This window comes from Schistocerca nitens, chromosome 2 (assembly GCF_023898315.1).
Source record: "Schistocerca nitens isolate TAMUIC-IGC-003100 chromosome 2, iqSchNite1.1, whole genome shotgun sequence".
NCBI classification, from domain to species: Eukaryota; Metazoa; Arthropoda; class Insecta; order Orthoptera; family Acrididae; genus Schistocerca; species Schistocerca nitens.
Window position 1 is genome coordinate 546181996 of NC_064615.1, and position 12297 is coordinate 546194292.

Consider the following 12297-nt stretch of genomic DNA (forward strand, 5'->3'; position numbering starts at 1 on the left):
TCAGTGAATCGAGTGTGAGGTACAGTAAGCTATATTCTTTCAGTGAATCTCAGTTTGCCTTTCCGACAACTACTTCAGTGTCGTCATTACGCTGCATATCACTCTAGACACATACATCTAGGTGTGATATGATTGTGACTGTTTCCATTGGCTAAGCACTAATCTGCCATTTCGGAATTCATCCAACGAGTGAAAGACGGTACCACTGCACAATTTTAGGCACTGAAGTAATTTCATCATTCTACCTTTCTGTGCAGTGTAACAACCAGATGATTTTACATATGAATTTGATGCGTATTTCATTTTGTGTATGACTGTACCATCCTAGTTCTTTAATCAGATCATTATAAGCTTGTCTCATTCAAACAAAGGAGCGAATATACCTAATTTTTAAGTTAGTTGCATGAGATAAGTAAACTAATAAAGGATAGAAGCGTTATAATGTTATTTAGTACGTATAGAGCTTTGTTAGCGATCAAATAACAATAAAAGTGTATTAAGATAACAATGGACAAAGAAGCGCTCTTAAAAGTATGAAACTAAAGCCAGCTGCAACTGTAAGATTACCATCATATTCAAAAACTGTGGACAGACGTGTATTCAGGGTAGAAGATGTCCCTCGTAAGTGCCACGTTATCCCTCAACACACAAAATTAGAGGGGTTCGATTTCACGTGTAGGAATACCAGTTATCGTTCTTCCTGTGAACCACACATGACAGGAATAGAAAAAGTGGGAAGTGACGCTGGAACTCGAAGTACTCTCAGCCACACTGCGGACGTTAGCTTGCCCTGTATGGATGTAACTGTAGATGTAGATATTGCGTTCAGGTAAAGTGACATATTATACCGTAAAGCTAATGCACTGTACCACCACGCCTTGATATCATATTCTTGTACAGCACCATAAAATACCACCCAGCTAATGCACTGCTCTATTCTGTCTGTGTATCACATTCAGGCACAGTGTCATACATACAGCTTTATCCTGTATGTAAGGATGCTACTCGCAAAGGTCAGCCTCCCTCCATTCCACAAGAATCTTCTAAGGTTCACCTGTTCACATTTTATTTCCAAACTTTTCCATGCATGTAACTCCAGCTATCCGTGATTATTTTGTGTCTTGTCACAAGGTGTAAGGAATATGTCAGGTGGACGGCCGCTGTGACCGAGTGGTTCTAGGCGCTTCAGTCCGGAACCGCGCTGTTGCTACGGTCGCCGGTTCGAATCTTGCCTCGGGCATGGCTGTGTGTGATGTCCTTGGGTTAGTTACGTTTAAGTAGTTCTAAATGTAGTGGACTGATTACCCACGATGTTAAGTCCCATAGTGCTCAGAGCCATTTGAACCATATGTCAGGTGAGTGTACATAGGATCAAATATCTGTCATATGAGGTGTTCCCTGCTGAAATTTTGGAATTTGTATAAGAAGCCTTAAATCATGAATACACATTTCGCTTTGTCGAACAGGAAGAAGGAAGCGCGCTGAACATAAAAATTATATTCGTCACTTCACAAAATAGCTGCATGGATTTGGCCTCTTGTGCTGCATTTACTGCCCTTGAAAACCAGTGGCCTATGATCATAGTCACCTCCGAAGACGTGTCAGATACCTCTGAAAAAATTTTTCACCTATGTTGGATCCATACTACAGAAGTTATCTGTGGAGGAAGTATCAAGAAAGAATATTTTATGGATACCTATTAATTACAGTAAAGGATGCAGCTCACAGTAAACCACAGGAACAAGTAACTGTTCTTTATCCTAGAGTATCAAGTGAATCGTCATTTTAGCAGTTTATCTCTATGAATGCTTTCGAAAATGTTAACCTGTGTTTGATTGGATTCCTTCAAAAGTTGGAAAAGCTATTTATTTTAATGAAGACAAGATTCTCATTTTATGTGTGTGCCATGGAATTATATATATATTGTTTACATCATCCCTATTCTTTAGGCTGCTAAATTTTCCAAATGATTGTCTTGTATATGCTTTAATTCAGGTTCGATTGCACACATATCAATTGGAGCATTCATAAACTTATATACGCCATCCATAATCACCACTTGTCTAGAGTTTTTATTTATGGTAGTAATACTAGAAGACGAACGTATATCACACATACATGCACTTCTATACTTTTCATCCTCATCAAGGATACATGCTTGACAACACCATCAAAGAGTGTTTAAATATGCATTCACCATAGATTGAGTCTGTTCATGGCGGTCTGAAATGCAATGTACAGGCCACACAGAGCAATGGGAAATGATGGAACAAATTCTGTCTCCTCCTAAAATACACAAGGCGCTGAATCAGGGAGCTAGTCTCCATGCTTAATGGTGGTGGTGGGGGCTTTAGAGGAAACCTAAAGTCTGGAAACTGTTCTGCATGCTGCCTCGATTTTCACACCAACATGTTAAGAGATGAGTCATAAAACATATCAGCATACTGATTTTATTTCTGCTGCTGCTCGGATGTCTCATCTGCATCAAGATAGGTTTGTGCTGAGGGAGAAAAAATTAAACGAAGGACGTGCAATACAAATACAAACACAATAGAGGGAGTGGCTTAGTATTAGCATCTGACTGTGTCAATCAGTTATTTATTTCAGGAGTGGTAGGTCTCTGATAATGTTTCGTGATGGTTCAAATGGTTCAAATGGCTCTGAGCACTATGGGACTCAACTGCTGTGGTCATCAGTCCCCTAGAACTTAGAACTACTTAAACCTAACTAACCTAAGGACATCACACACACCCATGCCCGAGGCAGGATTCGAACCTGCGACCGTAGCAGCAGCGCGGTTCCGGACTGGAGCGCCTAGAAACGCACGGCCACCGCGGCCGGCTTTCGTGATGGTGATCAATGTTTCACTATGGTGTACAGTGCATAAGTGGTGTTCATCATGATGGTTGGTGTGCTGGGATGCTAGGGATGAGTAATGGAGGGTAGGTAATTCCAGAGCAACGGAAACTGGAACAACTAATTTCGACTGGCAATGTTTCAGTCTATGCTGATGTACACAGGTGAGAAATTTAGAATTGCAATCTTGGGTTTTGGACATCATAAGCGATCTCATTGATAGCGATCCTGGATTGTGACGTTATAGGTCTGCTATCTTGGATTGCCAACTTGAATTTTAAGCTTAGTGGCCATCTTGGATTTTGTATGTAGCCCAAGGAAAATACTTTCACTGTGACATCAGGGAAATATGACGTAGGATACAGATGTGTTGAAGCTGAGTAGATTTGGTAACAAAATGGAACATTTCTCAAGGCTGTGACATTGCTTCCGTTAATAGCCTGCGTATCAGCAAACTCAATATGTGAGTGATGTAGAACATGTACTGTTACGTTAAGTTTGTGGTCGGGCCTAAAGCACTCGTGAAACTCTACTGCTTGAATTTTACTTGGCGTACTAGGAGACTTATCATAATTTTTGCGGTTTGTTTAGACTTTTGTTACAATTTCACCGTAACGTGGAACAGTTTGTTTTAGTTTCACTAAAACCTGGGTATTTTGTTCTAACGGTACTGCAGCAGGGGATTTCTGTTGGAATTTTACTGTAACATTTTGACGAAAAGATTAAAGCTTTATGTAGTTTCTACTGATCAATAAATTAATTGTTCAGTTTCCCACCATACACTAGTTTACATAAAAGTTTGAATTTCATCCAAAACATGTCAGAGTACCAGCCATAAAAAAATTCCCAGAAGCTTTAACGGCTCTAAATTTTACATTGTCAGAAATATTTCACAACAGTCCATCATATTTCAGTGCTCCAGAAAGCAGATGAAGTACCACCACTTCCCATGCACTGTGTTTCACTAATCATCTCCATGCAGCTGCAAGCCCGCACATGAGCAGCTGTTTGTCAGAAGATGACTTAGAAATGTCATGGAAGCTATGAAGCCTGTAAATAGAAGTTTCACTACCCCAACAACTGGTTATGACTCTGAAAACTTTTTCATATTGCTCACATTTCAAGAATCCTTAATTTCACTGTGTGGAAATCCGATGAATATGTTGGACATCTTTTGTGTGACGTAAGAAAACTTACATTTTATTAGAGGAAACGCTTAGAGCCAGCGTGAACACTAGATCGTTTTCCGTTTATAGTGCGGAGTGTTCGGTGTATGACGTACGTTGATATCAAGTTTCCAGCACATCAAGTCCTATCTACAGAAAAACGCGATGTTAGTTAACGGATAATACCAACAGTTATCAAAGAACGCCTGTTGTCATTGCGATACAGATAGTTTAGAATCTGTGACATGACAACAACAACAACAATAACAACTAGTACTACTACGACTACTATTACATCTAGATGGAAAACTGTTTGAATAGTTAGTATGAATCCTACTACCTTACTAAATTCGCAGTGGGACCAACTGTATGACGCTACCGAATGAATGCACCACTACAGAAACCACTAGCACTCCTCCAATTCCATCACACTAAGTATACAGGGTGAGGCACCTAACGTTACCGCTCGATATATTTCGTAAACCACATCAAATACTGACGAACCGATTCCACAGACCGAACGTGAGGAGAGGGGCTAGTGTAATTGTTTAATACAAACCATACAAAAATGCACGGAAGTATGTTTTTTCACACAAACGTACGTTTTTTTAAATGGAACCACGTTAGTTTTGTTAGCACATCTGAATATATAAACAAATACGTGCCGTTTGTTGCATTGTAAAATGTTAATTACATCCGGAGATATTGTAACCTAAAGTTGACGCTTGAGTACCGCTCCTCCGCTGTTAGATCGTGTGTATCGGAGAGCACTGCAACATACATCGCGTTTCTACAGAATGATCTGCCAACGTTGCTCGAAATTGTCCCACTGGAAACGCGTCGACGTATGTGGTATCAGCATGATGGTGCACCTGCACATTCCGCAATTAACATTAGGCTGACCCTTGACAGGATGTTCGACGGGCGTTTCATAGGACGTGGAGGACGCATAAATTGGCCAGCCCGTTCTCCTTATCATACACCTCTGGACTTCTTTGTGTGGGGTACGTTAAAGGAGAATGTGTACATTGATGTGCCTACAACCCCAGAGGATATAAAACAACGTATTGTGGCAGCCTGCGGCGACATTACACCAGATGTACTGCGGCGTGTACGACATTCATTACGCCAGAGATTGCAATTGTGTGCAACAAATGATGGCCACCACGTTGAACATCTATTGGCCTGACATGTCGGGACACACTCTATTCCACTCCGTAATTGAAAACTGAAACCACGTGTGTACGTGTACCTCACCCCTCATGCGCGTCAGTGAAAAAGGCCAATAAAAAGGTGTTAGCATGTGGACGTAATGTGCTGTTCCAGTCTCTTCTGTACCTAAGGTCCATCACCGTTCCGTTTGGATCCTTACGTAATTCGGTCCTCTCCGATACACACGATCGAACAGCGGAGGAGTGGTACTCAAGTGTCAACTTTAGTTTCAATATCTCCGGATGTCATTAACATTTTACAATGCAACAGACGGCACTGATTACGTATTTGTTTATATGTTCAGATGTGCTAACAAAAATAACGGGGTTCCATTTAAAAAATCGGAAGGTTTGTGTGAAAAATCATACTTCCGTGCATTTTTTATGGTTTGTATTAACCAATTACACCAGCCCCTCTCCTCACGTTCGGTCTGTGGAATCGGTTCGTCAGTATTTGTTGTAGTTTACGAAATATATCCAGCGGTAACGTTAGGTGACTCACCCTGTATATCTTCATGACATATTACAATGCGGTTTCCTGTATGACAATTGACAGTGGTATAAGGCTTAAATCATGCTATAGTCGTTTGAGGAGGAGTCAGAATGATATCTTGTTAATCATAGAATTTGTCTGATTTTTGTGTATCTGTGACAGTTTTGGATGTCAAATCTGTAGCTGATCTTTAAAGGAATTGAGTAAACATAGGCGTCCGGGGTGGCCGAGCGCTTCTAGGCGCTACAGTCTGGAACCGCGCGACCGCTAGTGTCACAGGTTCGAAACTTGCCTCGGGCGTGGATGTGCGTGATGTCCTTAGGTTAGTTAGGTTTAAGTGGTTCTAAGTTCTAGGGGACTGATGACCACAGCAGTTAAGTCCCATAGTGCTCAGAACCATTTGAACCATTTGAGTAAACAGGTAATGCCACATGCCTCATTAAGCTATGGAGAATCTGCTGTGGTACTGTTTCGCCTGCCAACAATCATGAGCCTGTATATAGTATGCAGTGTGAATATTAATAGCATATCACGCTATCATGAGCATCTCAACTTTGCCTCCAAAGGATTTCCTATGCAAGCAACTTGCTGAAGCGAGAACACACTGACATGTATCAGAAATGATTTGAAAATTTTGTGGAAAGGTGTGCTTTCTATACCATTGTGATAGAAGTATATTCAGCAGATCAAAGCAACTAACATCATTATTTGTGGAATTATCTGCTTCCTACTTACGGCGATTTTGAGTCTGTCATAAAACAATGGGTAGTACTGCCTCCTGGTAGAAAGACATCTACAGATTTCCTTCTCTTCTGCTAGCTGTGTTGTTCTCAAGAAGTACATATCACTGCCGTCTATTGTTCAACTTTCCAAGGATGATGTGAACCGTCTCCCAATGATTCAAAGCAGTAATTGCTGAATAGAAATATGATGGGTATTTCATGAACATTTGATGTTATATACCTTCAGGAAACTACCATGGGTTTGTGTCACGATTAATTCTCGCTTTGTCTGACTTAAAAGTATACCAACACAGTATAAAACACATGAGCATACTATTTTGGCTTATCAGTTTTGATACTCTTGAAATGTGTACTTTGATTATGGCTGAAAGTTAATCAGCCAGACCTTTAGATTCCTTAAATGCCTTCTACGTTGCTCACTACGGCATAAACTTAGATTTTATACTAGCCGCACACAGGAAATGTTTCACCGGAAGACGCAGAAACTAAGCAACTTTTGTTGTATGTGACTGTTGAGGCGGTAGAGTTCATATCACACTATGTTTACACCACAGTGGCGCAGAAAACTAAAGTGTGAACCATAATGTTTTATCAAAAGATGGTTCAAATGGGTCTGTGTACTATGGGACTTAACTTCTGAGGTCAGTCAGAACTACTTAAACCTAAGTATCCTGACATCACACACATCCATGACCGACGCAGGATTCGAACCTGCGACCGTAGCGGTCGCGCGGTTCCAGACTGTAGCGCCTAGAATCTCTCGGCCACTCCGGCCGGCCATAATGTTTTATCATTTCCTGCCTCAATTTCCAGGAACTTTCACAGCAAAAGACTGTTTATATGTATTAAAGGAATTGTTGTGAGTGACTGACTGACGGACTCATGATCACCCACCTAAAACCACTAATAATAGTCACATGAAGAGGGTGCTGGTCCTATTCTGTAAGCGTCATTTAAGAAGCGATTTTCTTTAAAATTCCACCTCTAAGAGGATGAAATAGAAAATTAAATGTTCCTTTTTTTCAAATATGTCCCTAATAAGGCAATTTGAAGACAAAACTACGGAGAATGATCTGTGTTTTTTGGTCAGAAATGTAGAAACACATGCATCTTCATGTTTTCGCTGCGTAAAGAGTGTTCCATAAAATTTCGGGCGTGGAGCAGCATAAATTCGGTTTCTTCTTCTAATATTTTGGCTGAATACCGTCCAGCCATCTTCAGAGTGAGCCGAGGTGACTAACGCTCCAGCACTTGCTCCGTCTTTTTAAACTCGAGTACCGAACCACTGCGTATGCTACCAAAGCTACACAAGGTGCCAGACACGTTGACAGGCGGCAAAGAGGTGTAACATATGTATGGAAATTAAATCTGTGGCTACGCAGTCGATCCACACGGTGATGTCGATGTGTCACAGAGAGCTGTACCGACGCCACGTCTTTGCGGTTTAATTACAGAAATTGCCGGATTCCATGATTTGTCCAGGCTGAAATCACTATCTCTATTAATTAAATTCGTCGCAAATCGAATTTCAATTGCTTCTTTCACTACTCAGTTGGCGACGAATTTGATTAATAGAGACAGCGGCTTCATTTTGGACAAATCTTGGAATCCGGCAATTTCTGTAATTAAATCACAAAGACGTCGCTATGGTGCAGATCTCCGTGACACATCGATATCACTGTGTGCATAGACTGCGCAGCCATAGATTTAATTTACATGCATATGTTACACCTCCTTGCCGCCTATCAACATCTCTGGCGCCTTGTGTATCTTTGGCTGCATACGCAGAAGCTCAGTCCTCGTGTTTAAATGGACGGAGCAAGCTCTGAAGCATTAGTCATCTCGGCTCGGTATGAAGATGGCTGGACGGTATTCAGCCGAAATATTAGAAGAAAAATCGGAATTTATGTGACTGCACGCCAGAAATTTTATCGAACAGAAATAAGTATTTCAGTATTTTTTAAAATTCGCCCCCAAAGAGGTGAAATCGTGATGAAATTTTTTTGAAAATAAATCCTTATCAAAGAATTACTAAAGCATTTTTAAAGCTATATCTATATTATTGGAGCTTGATTTGTCGCTAAGAAATGAAAAAAAATTGCTTTCAGCGTTTTAGGATAATTCGGCCCCTAAAAGGGTGAAATAGAGGATGAAGATTTTTGTGGAAATATTACATAATGTAAGCAATTTTGAAGATAATCCGATAAAAATTTGTATTTGGCTTCTTGGGTGGAAATAAAAAAAATTAAGTCTTTCTATGCTTTTGGAAATTCAAGCCCGAAGGGGATGAAATAGGAACTGGGAGCTCCACTGGCTCAGCATTGTCCAGCTGAAATCGCTAGGCATAGGAACTTGAAATCTGGAGAGGGTGTTGATCTTGTATTGCTGGCATCATTTAGGAAGCGATTATTCGAAATTTGACGGCTAAAGGGGTGAAGTTCGGGACAAAAAGTGTTTTAAAAATATGTCGCTACTATGCCAATTTTGAACCTAAAACTACGAAAATTGACATTTGGTTTCTCCATTAGAAATAAGGAAAATAAAGCATGCTTCTGCACTTTTAGAAATTCAAAAGACTATGATTCTGCCAGCTTAACTGTCGCGAGAAGTTTACATGATCTTACAGTTCGTGGACATCATAAAAGTTCGACTAAACAAAAAGAGTCTGCGCAGACCACACGGTCTACGCGAGCGAAACATTGGGCGCTAAGTAATTTCATTATATCGCATCAAGTATCTTAGAATGTGTTTTAGAGTTTATATGAGATTTTTAGAGTCTTTATTGTGAGATTTAACTATCAAGATCCAGCAGCATGGAGGTATTGCTTCTGTCATCTAACTGGGTGGATGCGCCGCTATACGAAACGATCCGGAAGGGGCATGAACTTGCATTGCGCAGTACCTCTCGCAGCTAGCTGATGCTGGTCAATATCTGAGCGCAATGTGTTTATGAATGTGCCGCTCTTTCCTGGGCCGCAGGCAGCAGAACAGATCATGCTCAAATCTGTACCACTGGGCAGTATGTTCAACATGTCTTCACTAGACGGCGAAGCGCTCAGTTGCTGATGGCTGTGGCAGTGCCAGTGTGCTCCCTGCCGCCGTTGGATAAGCAGCTGCAGCAGCAAGTCGTATACTCCTAGCTCACTCATTTGTTACGTAGTTTAATTCTTAATTTCTTTGCGTGTTTTTGGTACTTTCATTGTCTAATTCATAAATTTCGGGCGTATTATAGTATCTGAGAGTTGTAGCATCGCGTTTTAGTACCTGAATAGTGTAAAATCGCGTAGTCTCCTTTCGCCGCCGAGCAGTGTGTCAGCAGTGCGCAAGTAGCATTTACTAGGCAATCTTGTATTTTAATAACCGTTTAAATTTTGTCGATTTGTTTGCGCTCTCTGTAGATAAGATAAGACGTTCTTTGCACAACAGTTTTTAGCATGGATAGGGACTGCAACTGCTGTGTTCGGATGCAGGCTGAGTTGGAATCCCTTCGCTCCCAGCTTCAGGAAGTGTTGGCTTCGGTCACAGAGTTTGAGGCTGTTGCCAATGGGCATCACTGTGGGGGTCCGGATGGGGGTTTGTCGGGGACGGCCAGCTCGTCCCACGCATCCCCCGATCGGACAACGACTGTGGTTGCCCGGGATACTGCCCGCATTGAGGCTGATCCCTCACCTGTGGTAGAGTGGGAGGTCGTCTCAAGGTGTGGCAGGGGGCGAAAGACATTCCGGAGGGCTGAACGGAAGGCCTCTCCCGTTTGTCTGACGAACCGGTTTCAGCCTCTGTCTCAGGCTGATACTGATCTTCGGCCTGACATGGCTGCTTGTCCTGTTCCAGAGGTTGCCCCTCAGTCTGCAAGATCCGGGCGGTCGCAGAGGGTGGGCTTACTGGTAGTTGGGAGCTCCAACGTCAGGCGCGTAATGGGGCCCCTTAGGGAAATGGCAGCAAGAGAGGGGAAGATAACCAATGTGCACTCCGTGTGCATACCGGGGGAAGTCATTCCAGATGTGGAAAGGGTCCTTCCGGATGCCATGAAGGGTACAGGGTGCACCCATCTGCAGGTGGTCGCTCATGTCGGCACCAATGACGTTAGTCGCTATGGATCGGCGGCTATCTGATTTGCTGAAGACTGCCAGTCTCGCTAGCGGGATGAAAGCAGAGCTCACCATCTGCAGCATCGTCGACAGGACTGACTGCGGACCTTTGGTACAGAGCCGAGTGGAGGGTCTGAATCAGAGGCTGAGACGGTTCTGCGACCATGTGGGCTGCAGATTCCTCGACTTGCGCCATAGGGTGGTGGGGTTTCGGGTTCCGCTGGATAGGTCAGGAGTCCACTAAACGCAACAAGCGGCTACACGGGTAGCAGGGGTTGTGTGGCGTGGGCTGGGCGGTTTTTTAGGTTAGATGGCCTTGGGCAAGTACAGAAAGGGCAACAGCCTCAACGGGTGCGGGGCAAAGTCAGGACATGCGGGGACCAAGCAGCAATCGGTATTGTAATTGTCAACTGTCGAAGCTGCGTTGGTAAAGTACCGGAACTTCAAGCGCTGATAGAAAGCACCGAAGCTGAAATCGTTATAGGTACAGAAAGCTGGCTGAAGCCAGAGATAAATTCTGCAGAAATTTTTACAAAGCTACAGACGGTGTTTAGAAAGGATAGATTGCATGCTACCGGTGGTGGGGTGTTCGTCGCTGTTAGTAGTAGTTTATCCTGTAGTGAAGTAGAAGTGGATAGTTCCTGTGAATTATTATGGGTGAAGGTTACACTCAACAACCGAGCTAGGTTCATAATTGGCTCCTTTTACCGACCTCCCGACTTAGCAGCATTAGTGGCAGAACAACTGAGAGAAAATTTGGAATACATTTCACATAAACTTTCTCAGCATGTTATAGTCTTAGGTGGCGATTTCAATTTACCAGATATAGACTGGGACACTCAGATGTTTAGGACAGGTGGTAGTGACAGAGCATCGAGTGACATTATACTGAGTGCACTATCCGAAAATTACCTCGAGCAATTAAACAGAGAACCGACTCGTGGAGATAACATCTTGGACCTACTGATAACAAACAGACCCGAACTTTTCGACTCTGTATGCGCAGAACAGGGAATCAGTGATCATAAGGCCGTTTCAGCATCCCTGAATATGGAAGTTAATAGGAATACAAAAAAAGGGAGGAAGGTTTATCTGTTTAGCAAGAGTAATAGAAGGCAGATTTCAGACTACCTAACAGATCAAAACGAAAATTTCTGTTCCGACACTGACAATGTTGAGTGTTTATGGAAAAAGTTCAAGGCAATCGTAAATTGCATTTTAGACAGGTACGTGCCGAGTAAAACTGTGAGGGACGGGAAAAAACCCACCGTGGTACAACAACAAAGTTAGGAAACTACTGCGAAAGCAAAGAGAGCTTCACTCCAAGTTTAAACGCAGCCAAAACCTCTCAGACAAACAGAAGCTAAACGATGTCAAAGTTAGCGTAAGGAGGGCTATGCGTGAAGCGTTCAGTGAATTCGAAAGTAAAATTCTATGTACCGACTTGACAGAAAATCCTAGGAAGTTCTGGTCTTACGTTAAATCAGTAAGTGGCTCGAAACAGCATATCCAGACTCTCCGGGATGATGATGGCATTGAAACAGAGGATAACACGCGTAAATCTGAAATACCAAACACCTTTTTCCAAAGCTGTTTCACAGAGGAAGACCGCACTGCAGTTCCTTCTCTAAATCCTCGCACAAACGAAAAAACGGCTGACATCGAAATAAGTGTCCAAGGAATAGAAAAGCAACTGGAATCACTCAACAGAGGAAAGTCTACTGGACCTGACGGGATACC